General features: G+C 45.7%; 1 pseudogene; it reads right to left on the bottom strand.

Annotated features, from left to right (window-relative positions):
- Positions 1-3,430: 3,430 nt before the first annotated feature.
- LOC101322327 (interferon regulatory factor 3-like) lies at positions 3,431-4,769 on the bottom strand (annotated as a pseudogene).
- Positions 4,770-16,148: the final 11,379 nt, after the last annotated feature.

Genomic DNA, 16,148 nt, shown 5'->3' with positions numbered 1-16,148 from the left:
ACTGAATTGGGAGCACAGAATCTTAATCAGTGTGCTACCAGGGAAGTCCCCTATCTTCCTCTTTTTTAAAAGAGAGAAGTAGAATTATTTTTCTGTAACTGACTGTAAATATTTGCCAAATCAATTAGACATTTTTTTGGGCCCTGTGATGGTGCTGATTATATATTAATTATATAAAATATTACTTACTCACTTGTCCCTGTAAATTGTTTCTCTTCCAAATAATCCCTGTTCCTTGGTGCAGGAACCGTTTGTGTTGTTCATTTGCACCTGAGACAAATAAGTGCTTAATAAATATTTGCTGAGTAGTGAGGATGACTCATTTGTGCTTGGAATTCTTACTGCAATCCTAGGGAGAAAGCCTGGGACTTGGAATCTGCAGACATGTTTAGGAAACTCACCTCTGCCGCTGACAGCTCTGTGACCCCAGGTGTTCAATAGCTCTAAGCCCCATCCGCAAAAGTGCTATCAGTAACATGTAATTCTCAGGCATGGCATAAGGAATAAACCTCCTAATATGCATTGGTAGCATTAGAACAGTATCTGGTACAGAGTAGTTGCTTGAAAGATATTAGTTGACAATACCTGAATTCCTCCTTTTGTCCTAGCTGTAAATGGCCTCTTTCTGCCATTGTTTCTGACTTACTATAGTGGTTAAGAGTGTAAGCTCTGAAGTCAGAAGGCCTGTGCCATCTTTTCTTTTTTTTAATTTTTATAAGAGAATAGTTGCTTTACAATGTTGTGTTAGTTTCTGCTGTACAGCAGAGTGAATCAGCTATATGTATACATATATCCCCCGTTTTTTGGATTTTCTTCCCATTTAGGTGACCACAGAGCATTGAGTAGAGTCCCCTGTGCTATACAGTAGGTTCTCATTAGTTATCTATTTTATACATAGTGGTGTATATATGTCAATCCCGATCTCCCAATTCATCCTATCTCCCCCTTCTCCCTTTGGTATCCATACCTTTGTTCTCTACATCTGTGTCTCCATTTCTGCTTTGCAAATAAGTTCATCTGTACCCTTTTTCTAGATTCCACATATAAGTGATATTACCTGATATTTGTTTTTCTCTTTCTGACTTATGCCATCTTATTAAATAAGAGGATGACTTAGAGCAAGTTGATGAAACACTCTGTACTTTGTTTTCTCATCTGTACAACAGGGATGGTAATAATAGCGCTCATTCCATAGGATCATTGTAGGCATACACTGAGAAGATGCTTATAAAATGCTTCAAAGAGTGTGACACAGAGTAAGTGCTAAGTAAAGGTTAGCCATTATCCTCTTACCAGGCCTCTTATCATTTATGGTGTTGCATCTAAAGTACAATTTAAAACTGAGCCCAACTCCTGGCTTCTTCTTTTCCTGAAGGAGTCATTCATTCCGATTTGGCCATTACATGATTGTCAACTCACAGAGTAGCCGCAGTGGTCTTGAGCGTTGTAGCATCTTATAGACTTTAAGAAGGGGTGGGGGCTTGCTATTATGTTAGAATAAACAATAACAATGAACATTATTTTGTGCCAGATTCTGCGCAAAGAACGATAACCCTAGTATTACCCCAATCTTAATAGATTAGGAGACAGTTTTAGAGAGGTTTATGTTTTGCCCCAACTAGTGCTTGGGGGAACGTCAAGACTTATGCCCAGGCAATCTCTACTCTTAACCTTCAAGTCATCCCATTTGCTACATTTATCATAGAAAAAACAACGCTATTTTTTTGAATTCCTTATTGTAATTTTGATCCGAGATTTTTATTTTTAGTTCCACTCAGTAGAGCCCAAACCTTGGAAACATAAGCAGCCTTCACACAGTAACATCGGGTTAATCTACAAGGAACAGAAATGGAAATAAGCCTGAAACATAAATGGAGAAAATATAGGGGGTATTTTTTTTAGATGAAACGGTGAGAAGTGCCAAAAACTAAATAAATACTAGTCAATATATTTGGATAAAAATTCCTTTTGTTTTTAACAACAAATGGAGAATTCCATAAATATAACCAGAATTATTATCTCATTTTGTTTTCGCGCCCAATTTATGACTGTGAAATAACTAAAACTCTAAAATATATTTGAAATAGCTAGAACTCTAAAATATATTTGTCCTGCTGCATCTGCCTTTTCCATTTGCAATATTATCTTTGTGGAAATCATCTATGGGTAGATTAGGAGTATAGGAGTACGGTTATTGAAGAAGAGGGCTCACATGTTGGACAGTTCATCTCTTAAACATTTTTTTTTTCGAAGTATAGTTGATTTACAGTGTTGTGTTAATTTCTGCTGTACAGCAAAGTGGTTCAGTTACACATGTATACATTCTTTTTCATATTCTTTTCCATTATGGTTTATCACAGGATATTGAATCTAGTTCCCTGTGCTATACAGTAGGACCTTGCTGTTTATCCATTCCATATATAATAGTTTACATCTGCTAATCCCAGACTCCCACTCCATCCCTCCTCCCCCCACCCCCCTCCCCCTGACAACCACAAATCTGTTCTCTATGTCTGTGAGTTGAACAGTTCATCTCTGGTGCCTGTCTCTAAACTCAACTACTCCTTGCTCCTTGCTTGGGGCAAAAAATGGCTTGGATTCTAAACCAACTTCAGTCTTTTGGCATTATCTATTGAAATTTTAAATATGTGTTCCCTTTTACTCAGTAATTTCACATTTAGAAGTTTATTCAAGAGAAATGCCCAAATATACAAAGATACATATAAGGGTTTTTACTGTTACCTTCTTTGTGATTAATGATAGATATCCATCAGGAAGGGATTGTGTATATATACCATAATGTGGTCATCCAGAGGAATACATAGATAGATACAATACAAAAGAGAAAATTGTAGGCAGTGTTCATAATACTCATACTACAGAAGGGTTTTGAAAGGATAGACATCAATGATTGCAAACTCAAATGCACATGGGGGCCAGACTGGTTTTATGAATGGGTCAGGTAGGTACTGTGACAACCTTGAGAGCACACCCTATGTGAAATCAACTGGCACCACTCAGCTTCAGATAATCATTGCTAATGGGTTGGTGGATTTTTGGATTTTCCAAGAAAAGCTGTAACTTCTCGTGCTACTTTGTGGTAGTCTATTTCCTTCTCTGCTGCCTTCAGAGCTCCACAAAAAATATCTCAGTTACATGAACCTTTAGATTTTTATTTTGTGGCAACTAATAGAAATATTAAAAAAAAATATTTTAAACTGGATTTTGTCTTGCGGGCTCACAGTATGTGGGCAATACTCTTAGCAATGGCTCTCTCTGGAGAATCATATTATGGGCTAATTTCCACTCTCTATACGTTGCTTTATGTTTGAGGGGTTTTCGGCCTGTCTCAAGAACCCATTTCTTGGTTGAGGTGAGGGCTGAGGGCCCTATACTCATGATGAGCAAGGGTTCAGGCCTTCCCAGTGACCTAGAAATCCACCTCCTTGACCAGGTCTTGGAGATAAGCCTTGTACTGGTTCAAGGTGAGGGAGAGTAAGTGGCTGTTGGAAATGTGCAGGTTCAAGGTATGCCCCAGGGAGGAGGTACCCTCTAAATGGGCCATATCTGGCAGGGTGCTGAGGCACGTGAGAACAACCTTGACCACCAGGAGCCTCTTGATAGACAGCTGGTCCTGGGACCACGAGTCCCCAGCAAGAGAATTACAGGGTGTAGATGGTGTCTGCTTCCTTCCCTGAAGATGATCAGGTTTGCCACAAAAGGTTCCAGGTGGAACATGCCTCCTTTCTTGCCCTTGGGGGCCTCGCCATCGTGCTGGTGGCCACCATCAGGAAGGCGGTCTAGCCCATGGCCCAGTACCAGTGGCAGTACCCCAGCCTCTGGGCCCATAGCTGCTGCCAAGCTCTCTGCAGAGCTCCCCGCTTCCTCCCCCCACCCCCCTGCAAGGCAGCTCAGCACAGCCTCATGTAGCCTGTCATACCCTGGGGTCTGACAGTCTTATTGGCTGTCCAAGCAGTGCCCTGTCCCCTGCATCTGACCCCACCAGCCACAGGCTCCTGGGGCAGAAGACAGTCTGCTGGAAGACTTGGTTCCCAGGTAGGAGGTGGTCCCCTTGAACTTCCACTCTGAGCAGTGATAGCAGCAATCTTAAGAGAGAGGGACGAGAGAGTGTAGGGGGCCGTCTCCCCAGCTCCAGCCCCTCCCATGCCACAGCTGGTACTCACCTTCCTCAGGTAAGCTGCCACAGTGGGCTATTGGGAGTGGGAGCGGGGGTCCAAGTTAGGGCAGGGAACAGGGATGTTTAAGGTGGGGCTCAGCAAAAGCTGAGGAGTGTGCTCAGGGTCCACACCCAGGCTCGAAGGCCCCCATCTGGTAATGGGGCCAAGCCCATGTCACTCAGGAACTCCTTCTGGGCGTCAGAGGTACCACATCTGCCACTGGTGTCTGGAGAGGTATCCGGCTCAGGAAAGTCCCCAGCTCCTGAGGTCACAAACTCGTAGATCTAGTGCAGATCCTGGGGGGTCCTTGCTCTGTCCTAGGCCAAATGCAATAAAATACTTCCTTCTGGTTTAGGGCAGACCGGAAATTCCTCTTCTGGGTCAGCAGGTTGGGCTTATCCTTCCCAGGGTTTTAGGACCTCTAGCCTTGGCCCAGGCTGGAAGATGCGGAAGTCCTCCCGCTGGGCATCTTGCCGCAAACCATTCTTCAAAGTGATGCAGAGGCACATGCGGCTGTGGTCCAGGCAGGCCACGCCCTACGGCTGCCCCAGGCCCAGCTGCCACACGGATCCGAGGCTTTAGGGTTCCCATGGTCCAGCATAGAGGCTCGGTGCACGCAGGGTGCTGGGACCTAGGCCTGCTCTTGGACTCCAGGTAGCTCTCGAGCTCACAGCTGCACGTATCCGTCCCTTCCTGGCAGCTGGGATTTAGAGTGGTGGAGCTTTCTTTTCTATCTACTGCTTTTGTGATGAATACAAACACACAAACATACTTACACTGGCCTCATGCTAGAAAGGTCTGAACCAAAGTGAGTTTCCAGACCATTTCAGACTGAAGCCAGTTTCAGGATTTTGGTCCAGCTTTGGTTTTGTTACTGATCACAAGTATCTTGAGTTTGGTGGATACCCCTGGGCTCATCTAGATAATGAGCTCCTCTGGATACTGCTTTGGACTAGGGTTTCTGCAGCCTTGAGATACTTCTGGCTGTGTTGGACCGTATGGGTCCTTGGGGTAGAAGCAGCATTTTAAGGAAGGGAACGATCATCTCTCTCAATTTCCATGATGTGCTCAGAGTTTGTGGGAAAATGAATAGCTAAGTGATCATCTTTCATTCATTCATTCACTCTTTCATTCAGCAAAGATGCTCTGAGTGCTTACTATGTGTCTGGCCCTTTGTTGGGTCTTGATAGCAGTGAGAGATTTGCATGGAGTTCCCAGCTTTGGAGGTAGCACCAAATAAATAGACTGATGTAAAATCGTGTGAAACGTAGTGTGGTGAGGGTCAGCACATGATGCCTCGGGAGACTCCAGTGGAAGTTAGGGAAGACTTGCCTGAAGAGGTAGCACCTGGGCTGAGTTTGGAGAGATGAGCAGGAGTTAGCCTGGTAAGGAAATGAGGGACTGTTGAGAGATCCACAGGTGTAAAGGCATGAAGGCAGGAGAGGACCTGGGACCTTCTGGGAACAGCCCGTACTCTGTAGAGCCTGAGTACTGAGTTTGTGGCAGGACATGTCAGGCTTTGGGATGAGCGTGGGCAGCCATCTGATCACAAGCGCTCGATAGAGCAGCCTGGGATGCCTGGGCTCCATCCTAAAAGAACGTGAAAGCCAATGACTGGTTTTAAGCTAGGGAGATTTGGGGGCTGTCTTATATATTTATGTCAACGAATATTTTCACCCAGAGTTTTTATTTTGTGTTCCCTTGATTCTATGAACCAAGGGGTGTAGGGTGGGAAATACTGTTTTTTTGTTTTTATTAAGTGAAAGGAAACAAGTGTTTTAAAAAAAAACTCTACAAAATAATGGGTGAGAAACTGCAGCTTTAAGTTTTATACCTTCTGTGCTGCTTGACTTTAGATGTTTCATGACATGTCATACATTGCCTGCAAGTTAATTAACCCATCAACTTGGAAGGTTGCTGGTAAATTCCAAACCAGTTTCGAGGGTGTGTATGTATTCTGAGTGGGGAGCTGGTTAAAGACATCCATAACATTATGATAATCCTTGCTGAATATTGCTAGGATTTCAACTAGCAATTCATGCCATTTCTGGCACCATTACCCACAAAAGGCCACGCTTCCCCAGAAAGGTAGATGAATCCTCAATGAATAGGAAGAGAATAAACATGTTTAACTTGGTAATAACTTGACTTCCCTGTCTCACAAGGTGAAAGGGAAAAGTCAGTGGTTTTTGAGAGAGAGAGAAGGGAGGGGAGGAGGAACAGACTGGGTTGACTGGTGACGCTGTGAAAGCCCCACAATTGCTGTCACGGTGGTTTTTCATCCCTGGAGCAGGGTGATGTCATTTGCTGCTGCCTATGCATTCATCTCTGGCTTTCTTGTCTTTTTGCCATGAGGACACATGCATATGCTGAATGTGTAAGTGTGCCCCAGGGAGGCTGTAAGGATTTTAGAGGCAGACTAAGCAGGATTCAGATTCTCCTCTGCAACTTACTTAGCTGTGAGAGCCTGGGAAAATTGTTTACCCTACCTGATCGGATTTCAGAGTGCCCACCTGGCCTGGGCTTCTGTGACAATTAAATGGGCTGAGATGTTTGTGTATAGCGACTGACACATACCTGATGTTCAATAGATGTTAATTTCTCTCCCGACCCTGGACTAAAGTTACTTTTAATTGGTTTTCATAGGAATAGCCATTTGTCTCCCTGACTCTCTGTCCTGCTTACTTTTCACCAGTAAGGAAACACATGTTCAGAGAAGTGGGAACTTTGGGAGCAGAATGCCTTGTATTCCAATCCTAGTGTTACTACTCGCTTTGGACAGGTGACTCAATATTTTTATTTTATTTTATTTTAAAATTTATTTTAAAGTAATGTGTATTTTGTTGTAGTTTATCTTATGACAGGGCCGAAAGTAAGCTCATCACACGAGATGAATTGTGCCGAAACACAGCAGTAGAGGGCTGCCTGCCGCTCGCTCAGGCAAAACAGCGCCGTCTGTCCTGCTGTGGTAGCTTTTATTAAAGCATTATCTATGTTTACATTTTAAGACTTATTTTCTTAACATTCCAGAAATGCCAAAGCAGCAACATATGCTTCTATGGATTATACAAGCAATAATGGGCTTTCTTGAAAACATGCCGTGCTTCGTCCTTGAGCGCAAAAGCAGCACAAGGTTCCCACCATTATTTTGATTATACTGAAGTAGCACAAGGACATTTCCTTGCGTTCCCACCATTCTGATTATACTGAGGACATCTCATGGATCAGTGCCCAAAGCACTCAATGCTTATTCACAGGCCCCCGGTTTGCCGGGGTGGCTCAAAGCAATCAGGACTGTTTGCAGTTCTGGCTTATTCGCCAGCCCCCAGTTTGCTGGGGCGGGGGGGCTCATGGGTCACATCTCCTTTCCATGTCCTCAGTTATTCCACTACAGTATTTGTTTTTTTGTTGTTGTTGTTTTAATTAATTCATTAATTTGGTTGCGCTGAGTCTTAGTCGCGGCAGGCAGGCTCCTTAGTTGTGGCATGTGAACTCTTAGTTGCGGCATGCATGTGGGATCTAGTTCCCTGACCAGGGATTGAACCTGGACACCCTGCATTGGGAGTGCAGAGTCTTATCCACTGCACCACCAGGGAAGTCCCTCAATAATTTCAGAGTTAGTTTTCTTCTCTTTGAAATGGGAACAGTGATGCCCAATACTTCCTGCATCTTCCACGGTCATTGTAAAGACTCAGTGAAGTAAGGCAGGGTTCCCAAACCTCAGAGAATCAGAATCACCCAGACATCTTGTTAAAACAGAGCGCTAGACTCCATCCTCAGGGGTTGTGATTCCTGAAGTCTTGGGAGAGGCTGAGAATTTGCATTTCTAACCAATTCCCAGACAGTGCTAGTGTGGTGGTCCCAGGCCATACTTTGACAACAGGGCAGCCTGTCAATACCAGATGGATGTGAGCTACCATCACCTTTTGTATTTTTGGGTAGGGGTCATAAAGTAGTTGCCACCACTTGGCTATTATTCTAATTTGGGGGGCTTATTTTGGCTATGTCAATTAATTGCTTAATTTTGAATTTAAGTAGAACTAATATAAGCAGTGAGGAGAAATAATTTAGTATTCTAGGGGGTTGGAATCTACCTTTGCTGCTGAGGACATCTGTGTGACGCAGACATAGGAAGGAGGGACCTGGACTGACCAGGCATCAATACAGTTTTATCAGCCTTGACCTCTTGGGATGTGTCTGGATTAAAAAACACATTTCTGGAACATTCTCCTATTGCACAAGACTCTCTACCAGGTGTTAAGGGCACGTTTTAGGGAAATTCTAGAAAATGACAGGGGAGTTCCACAGGCCAGAATTTCTTTTAGTAACTTGTAAAAAAAAAAACAAAAACACCCATCATCCCTAGGGCTTTTAAGTACATAAAGATGGATCTTCCCACTGAGGAAATCATGGGCCCTGACTCTTTTATTTTAGAAGGTGGATGGCAAAGATAAGGATCATGGTGACACCTCTGTCACTTCATGAGCAGCCTGAATTACAGATCTAAAATTAACAGCTTCTCCCCCAACCACCAACCCAATACTTAAACTCTCCTTTGTCATTGTTTCTAGAAGCAATCGAGTCATAAGAAATTCTACCTGAATCTGCAAGCCTTTCAAACACAGCCAAGGTGGGGAATTCAGTGTCGCGTTAGCGTTAAGGGTTTAGATTCTGGGGCTTCCCTGGTGGCGCAGTGGTTGAGAGTCCGCCTGCCGACGCAGGGGACACGGGTTCGTGCCCCAGTCCGGGAGGATCCCACATGCCGCAGAGCGGCTGGGCCCGTGAGCCATGGCCGCTGAGCCTGCGCGTCCGGAGCCTGTGCTCCGCAACAGGAGAGGCCACAACAGTGAGAGGCCCGCGTACCCCCCCCCCAAAAAAAAAGAAAAAAAAAAAAGAGTTTAGGTTCTGGGGTCAGATGGATGGGGCCCATCTCTCCACTTTCTGGCTTGGAGAGAGTGCCCTTAACAGATGACTTTCTAAACTCCCATTTTCTTATCTAAATTGAGGGCAGTAGTAGTACTTATTCCAAAGAGTCTTTGTGAGGGTTATTTAGATAAGTATGTGAGGACTCAATAAATGACAGCTATTGTTACTACCCGGGTGATTTTTAAGAGTTTAGGATTGGGACCAACAGCTGCATGCCCCCCTGAGCTGTCCCGTTTACAGAATTATCCAGCAGTGTTCAGTTGGTTTGTGGGGCTAGATTTTCCGTTTTCTCCAATTTGTTTATATGGTTTTGGATTGAAAGAGAAGGGGAAAGAAATGCGGACACAGGGACAGAGGATGGCCTGTGGGGAGTATGACCCTGCCTGACCCAAGGAACGGCGGCTCAGCCCCCGTAAGGCAGGAGTTAGAGCCATAAGCTGAAGGATCTGTTCTCCCCAGGTGGTGCGGGACACTCAGTGGCTCAGAGGCCAAGGTGACAAAATGCAGAGTTGGGGAAAGGGCTTACACATGGCACCAGGGGTGCAGTGAAAACACAAGGGAACCCGGGTCTGTTTTCCTCTCAAAGTTTTGAGGTCCCAAGAGGCAGCATCCTGGGCAGGAAAGCAGTGTTTTCATGGAGGCCACAGCATCCACGGAGATGACAAAGTAATTCCCACAGGGACTTGTGAGTGGGTAGTAGTTATTAATGAAGAACACAAGGGGACTCGTTCCGAAGGTTCTCCTTCTGTGTGCGGGGAAATCCCTAAACGACGGGGGTTCAAGTGACACAGGTGGGAACAGGGGAGGAGTAGGGACTTTCGGGTGATGTCGCTGAAGTCTGCTGCAGAATGCTGGGCACAGGGTAACCATCCAGGAACTGGTCATTATTCCTAGCTGTTTCCTGCCACCTGACCTTGCCCTGTGCCCATGGCCCTGGGCAAGGTCTGCTTGAGTATTGAAGGACATGAGAATTCTCAACCTCTCTTTCCATGGAACTCTTTGGAGAATGCAGAGTAGGGTATTATTAAGTCCATGCTAAGTCAGTTTTCTCGATCACAACCACAAAATATCTATTTTGAGAGGAAAGAGTAACTTAGGCCTTAGGTACTAGGCAATAGTGACGATCCTGGCCGGCTCCCTAGACTTGGAGGCAGAAGACCTTGTTCAGACCCCAGATTTGTTACCTTTGAGCGTTGAGGCCATAGGCTAATTATTTAACTTCCTCGTCTGTACAGTGGGGACAAAACTGCCTGCCCTACCACCAGATAATAAATGCAAAATGTTTTGTAAACTGTAACGTTCTGTTTAAGGGAATTAAGGAAAGTGGTTTTGGTTTGGCTGATGGTGACAGCTCCTAGGGCTACTGGCATTCGACCAAGTGATGGTGCCTTATTCCAAAATGAAGACTCATGAGGGAACTCAGGCGTGGAGACAGGTGAGGGATGGGGAGGTGTTTGGGGAGCTCCCTGGGTGTTCACTACCTACTCCCGAGGCTGGTCTGTGGGACACGAACCCAATAATCTCATCAGGAGGTATCAATTACTGGGGCAATGCTGAGGATGCGACAGCTGCCCCTCCTGTCGCCTCTGCTGTGGTCATGTATCCCTGTCTACCTTCTAGACTGTGCACTTCTAGATCATGGACCATGTTCTCTTCTCTTCATTGTCCAGCCCCTGGCACAGGGCCTGCCACTCAGTGGTGGTTCGTCCCATCAGGGTTTATGGAACGATTTAGTGAGTGAGTGACTGAGAGGGTGTGTTTCCTTTTTTTGGATCACGGTTCTTGTCTGTATCCTGCACACTTTCATTCTTACGCTGCTTCTCTTTCTGAAATGCCCTTAAAGTAATCCACAGCTCTGGGGAGACTGGAACATGGAAACACAAATTCATGGGTTGAAGAAACAGGAAAAGCTGAGGAAGAACAATAAGAATTGCTTTCCTTTCTGAGCTCTTTGTGCCTTGGGGATCAACTCTGGGGGAGAAAGGAGACTTGGGAATTGGTCGCTGGTGGTGGGTGCGTGGGTGGGGCAGCAGGCATCTTCTGTGGAGAATTCGCCTGTCTTGACACAATAATGCTGTTCTGTAACTTGAAGGAGATGTGGGCTCTGAAGACTTCTGGCCCTGGAAATAGGAGCTTTTTCAAAAAGAACCAGGAACTGACAAAATAAATCTGGAAATGGCTCCTATTGTTGTTAGGGTTGAAACAGGTGTCTTGTGAGTTTCCTGCATGCTGCTATGATTGTAAACCAGGGAACATCTTGATTTTATGTTGGTTTCCCTTGTTGCTCCCAAAACCTCTTACGGATCGTAACAACAGTGACATCAATGTGGACAGTGCCCTTTCTCTAAGGGCTTGCTCTACACCACCCTGTCTTATTTCTCACAACAACTCTGTAAGATTAGTGACAACCATGACCCCATTTTACAGATGAGGAAATGGAGGCTCAGAGAGGTTAAGTGATTTCCCCAAGGTCACACAGCCAGTCAACTTAATTTGAACCATGTTTGAATCCCAGCCTGAAAGCTACATCCATTCCCTCCTCCACTCCCTGAACTGCCTCCTTTGAAAAGTGTAAGGTTGAGTTTATTGATGAGGTTGTACAGACTTGCCTCTGAAGTATTTTCTAGGCAGTTCAAATAAAGCCCTTCAAGATGCAGACTGTGTGTATTTCCCCGACAAGAAATCCTCCCCGTCCCAACACCTCCCTTCAAGGGTTTTTTAATAGACAGCGCCCCCTCCCACCCCCAGGGTTCAGCCTGGGGGAGAAAATGAGACAAGAAAACAAGGAAATAAAAGAAAACAAAAGACCCCAAGGCCTGTAACCAGTCATGAATGAAACATGCTTCCCCAGCCTCACAGAATGTCCGTCAGATTCTCTTTGTGCTCAAAGCTCTGGTTTCGCAGAGCATCAGTTTCCCCTAATAATAAGCTTTTTTATCCCTCATCTGATGATGCGGCCTGGTCTTGAGGGTTCTTATCATGTCTATTGCTCATCCAGGATGACAGACACACGCACAGAGAGTTTGTCACTTCCCTTCATTTCTTTTCCTTTCCCGTCACACGTGATTTCCGCCCCAGTGCAAGCAGGGGTCTGAGCAGCATCCCGCCTTTTCCTCCGCCCCCCGCCTCCCTCCCACACAGCTCTTTGAGTTCCCATGAGTAAGCTCGTCTTTCTCCACCCCTCCACGGCGACTTGTCAGCTGGGTGTGCCCCTGGGGGCCCGGTATTTCCGACAGGATGTATATTTGAGCTAACACGTGTCATGTATGAACTTTGTTCCAGGCACATGCTGAGAGCTTTGAACGGATTATCTCATTTGCTACTTACATCATCCCAAGGAGGAGGGTCCTGGTGGTAAACCCACTGTACAGATGCGGAAACTGAGGCACAAGATGTCCAAGGGCACATAGCCCTCTAGTGTCTAGAGTCTAGAGCCTATCTTCTTAACCAGCAGGACTCACCAGCTTAGGTTTTGTTCTGGAAACTTCCTTGTGAAACATCGGAGAGCCTTGAGAGTATCTCTGGCTTTTGAAGTTCTCAGCCCACAGGGCCCTAGAGCAGTGGTCCCCAACCTTTTTGGCACCAGGGACCGGTTTCGTGGAAGACAGTTTTTCCACGGACAGGTTGAAGGGGACCGGGGGTGTGGTTCAGGTGGTAATGCGAGCAATGAGGAGCGAAGGGGAGCCGCAGATGAAGCTTCGCTCGCTCTCCCGCCCGCTTGCCTCTCACCTCCTGCTGTGCGGCCCGGTTCCTAACAGGCTGCAGACCAGTATCTGTCCATGGCCCGGGGGTTGGGGACCCTTGCCCTAGAGAATCAAGGTGGACAGTAACCTCGGAAAGGTCAAGTCAAGCAGTAACAATGACTAGAGGGGTTTACAGACCATCCACAGACCGTTTAAGGTAACCAAAACCTGACCATTCTCTCCCTGTAAGGAGAGCGCAGGAATGGTGGTGGGAATGGCCCCCTGCACCTGTCTCTGTCTGTCACCTCCTGCAAGACCTCCTCCCCATCATTTGCACCTTCCCCACACTTCTGTCATTACAGCCATCTATGGATAGGTAGGGTGACCTTAAGGACAGCAGTTCTTAAGGTTTCAGGGGGGTCAGGATCACTTAGGGAGCTTATCTAAAATCTGGATTCTGGAAATTCTGATTCAGGAGGCCTGGGAGAGGGACCTAGAATTTTCATTTTTCCAAGCACCTCTGGTGATCCTGATGCAAGAAGTCTCCAACCCGCTATTTAAAAGTAACCACTGCTTCTGGGACAATAGCATTAGGACAAGGAAGCAAAATGCAATGGAGGTCAGCTGCCTCGAGCAATCTCTCACAAGTGCCCGAGAGCATGACTGTAATCCCGGGACCCCAGCATCACTTGGTTGCCCTGCTCTCTGCTCTTCACCCTTCACCTCTGTTGCTGGGGAGGATGCAGCTGAGGAGCTGTTCATCTTTATCTGCTGTGCTTATTGTAGGAGCTCAATAATATTGATTATTATTTATTAATCTTCTTAACTAGGATCAAGATTTTTATCTTCTGGTCTAATATCTCCTACCAAGGGATTCTCTAACCCGTTTAGAGACCAACTTTGACTGCCCATTTTGACCAACTGAAATGATCAGGAAAAAGTAGGGAAGAGATCCTGCACTAGAGACAGGTTATAAAGACAGCTGCATGTTTAGGTGTAGAGACAGCTGAAGGTGCCCCCAGCTTGGTTCCCTCTTTAAGTTGTGCTGGAGGCTTCACCTCCCACAGGAGGCCTTTTTCCGAAGAGCATTGGCTACCCGTCCCATCCCAGATATAATCTGCGGGGCACTCCCATTGCTATGCTCAGTTTACAGCCAATCCATCAATGTTAAGTGGCATGTAATCATTTGCTCTATCAGGTTAGTAATAAACCTCTGAACATGTCATTCTGCAATAAGTTATTTCATTTTCTTTGATCCATAGCGTGCTTCTAAAACCAGAGCTTTTCTGATGCCCACAAAGGCTGTAGACTCTACTAGGACAGGAAACACAAGGATCTTGAGAGAGCCGTGTAGTGCCTGACACACAGAAGGTGTGCCGTAAATGTTTGTTGATTAAGTGACTGTAATTCTGTGAATCCACAATTTTTTGAGGAGCGGTTGTCTCCAGATGAGACTCTGTGGGCTGGACCAGAATAAGTCCATGTAAAGTTGCACTCTTCTCAGACAAAAATGCAAAACTTTAGGGCAGTGTATTAAGTTTTTCATAAAGCTAAATTTAAAAGACTGTCTCTTCTGAGACTATGTTCTTCCTAATTTGGGTGTGTTAAAATTACCTCTATTCTATGAGGTGATAACAAGAGATGTGACCATATTGACTTAACTGACTCCACGCCCCCCTCTTTTGGGTAGGCGCCTGCATTTCTTGCCTAGAAGACTGAAGTAGCCTCCAGAAGTAGCCTGCCTGAGCCCACTTCCCCCCTTTTATCTGTCAAGACTTTCAGTTACAATCCAGACAAGGGGATTCTAGCTGACCTGGGTATTTCCTCAAAGACAGAAAGACTATTTAAAAGAAGGTAGGCCTAAAGGCATGGTGCTATCCTCAGTTGGATCCTGGAAGAGAAAAAGGACATTAGTGGAAAGACTGGTAAAATCCAGATGAAGTTTGTAGTTTAGTTAATGGTAATCTATCATTGTTAGTGTCTTCATTGTGCTGACTACACCGTGGTTATGTAAGACATTAGTGGTAGGAGAAACCGGGTGAAGGGTATAGGAAATCTCTGTGCTATTTTTGTAGCTTTTCCACGAATCTAAAATTATTCCAAAATAAATAATAAAAAAATAAATTAAAAAAAATGCCGACAGTCCATGTGCTCAAAAATCCATTTGATCAAAGTTACCTTTTGAATATGTAAATCAGAGCATATCAGTATGTTTCTTAAAGCCTTTCAGTGACTTCCCGTTGCCCTGGGAATCAAGTCCCACACCTATAACAGGACCTCGGGAACCAGCCCTGCTGTATCTCCCACCTCATGTCTGGTCTGTCCACTCTGCCTTTGATTACTCCAGTCACAGTGGCCTTCCTACAGTTTCCTGACGAGGCCATGCTTGTTGCCTCCTTAGGCCTCTGCACCAGAGGGTTCTGTCTAGAACCTTCCACCAGATGTTCGCATGGCTGACTCTGGACACTTAGGGCTCTTTTCCAGCACTTTTGCTGCCCACCCACTCTAGCGTAGCTTCTCTGCTGGTCACTGTCCTTCACTCCACTCTGCTTTGTGGTCTTCAAAACACCCAACACCATCTATCAAATTACTTAAATGATTTCTTTCCTTGGAGTTTATTTGTTTATTGTCTCCCCCTCCCCTTTGGATGTCAGGTCCGTGAGGACTGGGGTTTTCTGTTCATCCCTGGATCCTCAGCACCTAGAGTAGCGTCTGGCACATACTAGGGGCTCTCTAATTATTTGCTGAAGGAACGAAAGCAGGGACATTTCATCCAGGAAGGCTCCCTGACCACTGCTCAGGGATAAGATTCCCCGCCTCTGGTCCCACGGCCTCCTGCATTTCTCTCTTCTACAGCCTTTGCCCAACTGGGTTGTAACTGCCTGTTGGCCCTCTGTCTCCTTCACTAGGCCCTGAGCTCTGGTGGGTAGAATGATGTGATCCACCTTTGCACTTTTCGAACTTGCCCACACCTGTGACAGAGGGGCATTCAACAGCAGTGGAACTCATTAGGGCCTCTGGCTTGGACACTTGCTGGCTAACTTGGGGAGTCTGAGGTGAACCCTATTTTAGACAAGACCAGTCACTGACCACTTCATTCATCTTTGGACCGTCACTGCCTAGCATTAGAATGGGTTATATGGGTTTCCAAACCCTGCCTTGTAATGACTGAGTAACCTTGGGCAGGAAATGTAACCTCCCAGAGCCCTGCTCTCCTCATCCACAGGACGGGGATGTAGATGTTGATGGACATGTGCATACCCACATGTACACACACACACACTTCACATAGCTGATCTTCTTACCCTTTCAATCTCACTTTAAATCTTATCTGCTTTATCTAAAGTAGGTCCCTTGGCCT

Source organism: Tursiops truncatus, chromosome 3, assembly GCF_011762595.2.
Source record: "Tursiops truncatus isolate mTurTru1 chromosome 3, mTurTru1.mat.Y, whole genome shotgun sequence".
Taxonomy (NCBI): domain Eukaryota; kingdom Metazoa; phylum Chordata; class Mammalia; order Artiodactyla; family Delphinidae; genus Tursiops; species Tursiops truncatus.
Note: the sequence above shows the minus strand (reverse complement) of the source record. Positions and strands in the feature narration are given on the sequence as shown.